General features: G+C 47.8%; 1 non-coding gene across 1 annotated transcript; it reads left to right on the top strand.

The window, feature by feature from the left end:
* Window positions 1–602: 602 nt before the first annotated feature.
* On the top strand, window positions 603–712 carry trnal-caa (transfer RNA leucine (anticodon CAA)). The gene is made up of 2 exons: window positions 603–640; window positions 667–712. It is a non-coding gene; the product is annotated as a tRNA-Leu (tRNA).
* Window positions 713–5,921: the final 5,209 nt, after the last annotated feature.

Genomic DNA, 5,921 nt, shown 5'->3' on the forward strand with positions numbered 1-5,921 from the left:
TGTGTGTCTGACCATTAACCATGTGTGTCTGACCATTAACCGTGTGTGTCTGACCATTAACCTTGTGTGCCTGACCATTAACCGTGTGTGCCTGACCATTAACCGTGTGTGTCTGACCATTAACCATGTGTGCCTGACCATTAACCATGTGTGTCTGACCATTAACCATGTGTGTCTGAACCTTCCTACCCATAGCGCCCTGCCCTCCCAGCTCCATCGAGGCTGTACTGGACTGTCAGATCGGCAGTACCGCTGTGTCCTGGTACTACAGCACTGGTGCTACGTCCTACACGGTTTCCGCGGTGGCACCTTCAGGGCACAATGCCAGCTGTGCCACCAATAACACCCACTGTGAGCTGAACACGCTGGCGTGTGGAGAGGGGTATACAGTGAGTGTGCAGGCGCATGGTGAAGCATGCAGTAGCAGTGCTGTCCTAAACAGGACGCTCGTAACAGGTCAGTGGACACGCAACCAATCACAAAGACAATGAGTGTCAGAATAAGCCTAGACTCCTAAAAAAAAAAGGATGTTTAACATTGGTGTGGTCAAAAGTGATCACAATGTCAATTCTTGATGTATAAGTCTTCTCACATACGTATGGGTCAGGATGGCCGAGTGGTCTAAGGCGCCAGACTCAAGGCTCAATACCTTCCATTACGTGGGTGTTCTGGTCTCCGAATGGAGGCGTGGGTTCGAATCCCACTTCTGACATCAGAGTTTTATGGGCAGCTCAGTGATTAGCACCATAGCTACGAGACCTGTTTTATTGGACCAGGCAGTTACATTAAACAGGATTAAATCCATTCTATTCTGAGAATTTTATAGTTTCATATGTGAAATAGATGTATGGCTCTTTCACAGCCACAGAATTCTTTTAAAATAACGTAACTGCTTAGAATAAACTACTTAAAATCAGCCACAGAAACTATATGTTGGTTCTGCAGCAGATTTTCAGGTTCAAGGTCAAATATTAGATTTGAACCAGGGCAGTCTGTCTGTTACTAATGCTGGCTGGTATCGCGATGCCAGCTGGTATCACAATGCCAGCTGGTATCGTGAGAGTTTAATTCAGTGAGCAGTGTGTTGAATACTTTGTTCTGCTAACTTAATTAGCATTGTTTTAATGACTGTCCATCTCTCAGCACCACAAATCAAAAGCACTATTCAAATTCAGTATCATTACTTAAATACGCAAGCGCTATTATCAGCACCCGCATTTGTTTACATAGTTAAATTTGTTTATTTTTTGTTCCACAGAACCGTGTATTCCTCAGAATTTGATCGTCCAATACAGTTCCACCATTGTCCAGCTCTTCTGGGACGCCACCAGAGGCGCCTCCAACTTCACCGCCCAGGCTGTGACGGAGCAGGGTCACAGTGTGAGGTGCACCACCCCAGACACCAACTGTGTCCTCTCTGGGATTCAGTGTGGTCAGGTCTACAACATCAGTGTCACTGCCCACAACCAGGCCTGCCCGGATACAGCCACCTCAGACACCTATCAGCTCATGACAGGTGAGTCACATGACCCGGGCTAAGTCTGTGGTTGGCTCATTTGACGATCCGGGTGGTATCGAAATTCGGGATTGTGACTGTGTTGTTATTTTTTCCCCCTCTGCATCATTAATCATAATTAAACCAAACACTTGCTCAACCAGCTGACAAATTACTTAACCAGTATGTCCATTAGCTTAACAATCTACCAATCAACAAATCAGTAAGCCAGTCAAGCAATCAAGATAGCCCAACCCAGCCGTTTCCATTCTGTTGACTGATTTACCTTTGTGCTGTCCTCTGCCCCAGAGCCCTGCGCACCTCAGCAAGTCCAGGCCAGTATTGATTGTCAGACGCTCACTGCCTCTGTCTCCTGGGAACAGAGTGACGTTTCAAGGACATACCTCGTGCTTCTGGAAGGTCGTAACGGTCACTCAGCTTCCTGCGAGACAGAGGGGACACACTGTAGTATAGTGGGGCTCACCTGCGGCACTGTGTACAATGTGAGAATCAGCGTACTGGGAAGCATGCAAAGCTCAGAGAGCACTGGCGTTAGCCTTACATCAGGTGGGTACTCTAAACAACAACAACAACAACAACAACAACGACGATGATGATGAAAAAGTAAAAATAATCTCAATAAAAACAGCACTGTTATAACCAGCAGGTAATTTGTTATGTTTTAACAGGGGGGATGGCCCAATGGCCAACAGGGGGGATGGCAGCCCAGTGGTCACTGACACTACTCTATAGAGTATATAGGGGGATGGCAGGTTAACAAGGGGGCAGTATTCTGGTCATTTCGCTAACAAGGGGGATGGCATCCCCCCTCATCCCCCAACAAATCGCTTACTGGTTTTAACTAATGACCCTAAGTCAGTGTTTTGACCAACCCTTGTACATGTAGTGTTTATGAAGACTTCATGAGGTCTGATATGGTGCTCATTAACGCTCCTCGTGTCCAGCCCCATGTGTTCCCAGCGTTTTCGAGGCCGATGTGGATTGCGAAGAGGACACGGCTTTGGTCTCGTGGAGCTACTCTAACGGAACGGAGAACTACACCGTCACAGCCGTGGGTTCTGGCGGTCACCACGCGTCCTGCTACACCCAGCGGAACCACTGTAACATCTCCGCCCTACAGTGTGGAGAAACATACAACCTCACCGTCACCACCGTCAACCAGCAATGTGAGGTCTCCAGGGAAACCAACGTCACCTTCCAGTCCAGTGAGTTGGAAGGTGGTTGGGTCTGCATATCCAGCAGGTTTTTGCCCAGCCCACCGGAGACATGACAGTTACGACAACACTAGAATAAGTCACAGCGTAGAGAACGTGGACCAGAGCTTCTGGTTTTGATCTCATTTGATGCCGAGAGCCTTACGTGACCATAAATGTTGAGTTGAATAACTAGCAAGAGATTCATTTGCCCAGAGTCATAAACTGAATGGGATTTGTGACTTAGTTTACACTCCGGTTTAGAAACTTGAATTAACCGACAATATCAGAGGTAAAAGACATTTTATTAAATAATGCTAATAACGAGATCGCAACCTGGGCCTTTAAACCCCCTCTACTTGTCTGTCTGTCTGTCTATCTGTCTGTTTTTCCATCTATCTGTCTGTCTGTTTTTGACTCTTTGCCCTGTTATTCTTTGCAGGACCGTGTTCTCCACTGCGTGTGGCGGTGGATTCATCTTGTCACTCTAACGCTGTCACTCTGTCCTGGGAGGAGAGAGAAGGGGTCTCACTGTACAGCGCTACCGCCCGCGGGGCCACGGACGGGCAGGAGGTGCCCTGTAACTCCACCAGCTCCATCTGCGTCTTCTCTGACCTCACCTGCGGAGAGACATACACCTTCTCCGTCAGGGCGCATGGGAGGCAGTGCCAGAGTGATGCCAGCGACACAGTGCAGTTCACTACAGGTACTCAACACACCTGAGTTTAACCAGTCACTGACCGTCTACTTAACGCTGTCAACACTCCATAACAGTCTCTCTCTGTACTATCCTGTCTGGAGAGAACTGACTCGCTCATCCTCTGTGGTGATACATTACACTAAACCAGAGAGACACACAGGTGTGGCACCCCTAAAAAATTGCACGTAACTTTGCACATTTTTTTAAGCAACTATATTTGTATTTCTGAATGAATTTTTGAACTGAATGTATGAATCAGTAATACAAGGGGTGAAATCGTGTTTCTACCCCACCATGCCATGCATTCTGTATGTTCATGTCTAAAGGTCTGTAGCTTACATTTACAGTTATCTGTTCACCTTTGCTGTGAAACTCTTAACTGGAGCGCCTGCCTGCCTGCGTGTGTGTGTGTGTGTGTGTGTGTGTGTGTGTGTGTGTGTGTGTGTGTTAGACCCGTGTCCGCCGGTGAACGTGTCGGCTCAGGTGACCTGTGACAGCGAGAGCGTACAGCTGGACTGGCCAGACGCCAGAGGCGCGTCCCTCTACGTGGTCACCGTGATGGGAGACCTGGGATACGTTATGGATTATAACACCACCGCCTCCGCTCTGAGCGCCGGCCTGCCGTGCGGACAGACCTACAGCGCGACGGTCCAATCACGCGACGAACGCTGCGACAGCCCACCCAGTGCCCCGGCGCAGTTCAAAATGGGTACGTCGCAAACACACCACGGCCCCAGTGCAAAGTGGGGGCGCTATACTGGGAGGTCACACTGGGACTCTGAATAGTTGTGGTTCTCTATCCAGCAAGTCACCTAGTCTTAATTTGGGCATTTAGTCTTCATGCAGGTACCTCAACATTAATCACTCTTATTCAAGTCTACCTAAAAGCCTGTGTGAGTCTCACTCTTTAGTCCGAGTGTAAGTGTGTGCAGTTATACTGTCAGGACGTCAAAGAGTCTGTGAATATTAATATGTGTCATGAGGTCCCTGGCTTGTATATTTACTCATGATAAAACACTGTGTATGAGTGGGTCTGTATGTGTGTCATGTACTGATCCATGGACCACAACAATTAGTACATTACACACATAGTAATGTATGGTGCATTCTGAGCATTTTAATGTTCATCATAACATTAAAAATCATTCTAAACAAGTGTGTGACTACACCCTTCTGTGTGTCATTCCATTCACTGTCATGTTTTTAAAAAGGAAAACACATTTAAGTGTTTTGTTTTTTTTTAATTTTGTAAGTGGAGTGTGTGGTGTGGTTTCTCTGTCGGTACCTCCTCTCTGCGCTGTTTTGATAGCACTCTTCTGTGATTGGTTGATGAGGTCCGCTGATGTCATTGTGCTTTTCTTTCCCATCTTTTCTCCACAGGACTCTGCCCTCCTCAGGATCTGGACCCGTACATTCAGTGCGAGTCGGACGCGGGGTCGGTCAGCTGGCGCCCCAGCGACGGAGCCCATACCTACTACGCTGTCGCCGTGGCACGGGATGGACACACGCACCTGTGTTCGACCAACCGAACCAGCTGCACCTGGAACGACCTGCACTGCGGAGAGATCTACACCGTCACGGTTACCGCCAGCGACGACTCCTGCACCAGCATGCCTAGCAACAGCACGTTCATATACATGAGTAAGAGAAGTTTTGACAACAAGACTGAAATTGAAATTCATGAGGATGTATGAGACGTAGCACATTGAAATTGTTTTTAACCTTTGGACGTATAAGGTAATACTCATTGTTTTTTGTATACGTCACATTTACTTAATGTCTCTGTTCTCTGTGAATGAGGATGCAGTGGGTATGGTCAGTTTCAGATCTCTAAGTATTCTCATTGTGGATCATGGGAGCTGTAGTTTTCAGACGTGCTTTTTTTAGCGATGTCATCAGGCTATGCTGTTGTCGGGCCTCTAAATCAAAATGGAGCTGATGGTGGGTAATATGCTGTTTTGTTTTTTTTTTTTAAAGAACTGTTTGCCTTCCTCTGCAGGCCCCTGCGTTCCGGAGGACCTGGTTCCCACGCTGGACTGTGCCACTGGGGTGGGTGCTCTGAGCTGGACCGCCAGCGAGGGAGCACAGACCTACGTGGTAACCGCGGAAACCGGCGACGGGCACAGCACGGCGCTCAGTACCAACGTGACCAGCGCCCACTTCTCCGAGTTGAGCTGCGGCCAGGAGTACACCCTGACCGTAACAGCGGTCCACGCCCACTGCAGCAGTTCCCAGAGTTCCAGCACCACTCTGCAGACAGGTCACTCTCTACAGCTTTTCCCTTTTAGTTTTACTTGAAGTGAGTTGAACTGAATCGGATTGAACTGAGTTGTCATTCAGATGAATTGAACTGAACTGAATCAAATAGATTCTAATCAAATCAGATTGAACTGAATTGAAGTGAATTGAACTGAGTGGCCATGAGGAATTTTGAAAAACAGCCTGTTGTTGTTGTTGTTGTTGTTTTAACTATAACATGGTGTGTCTGTTATGAACAGTGCCCTGTCCCCCT

The sequence above is a fragment of the Chanos chanos genome, chromosome 5, assembly GCF_902362185.1.
Source record: "Chanos chanos chromosome 5, fChaCha1.1, whole genome shotgun sequence".
Lineage (NCBI taxonomy): Eukaryota > Metazoa > Chordata > Actinopteri > Gonorynchiformes > Chanidae > Chanos > Chanos chanos.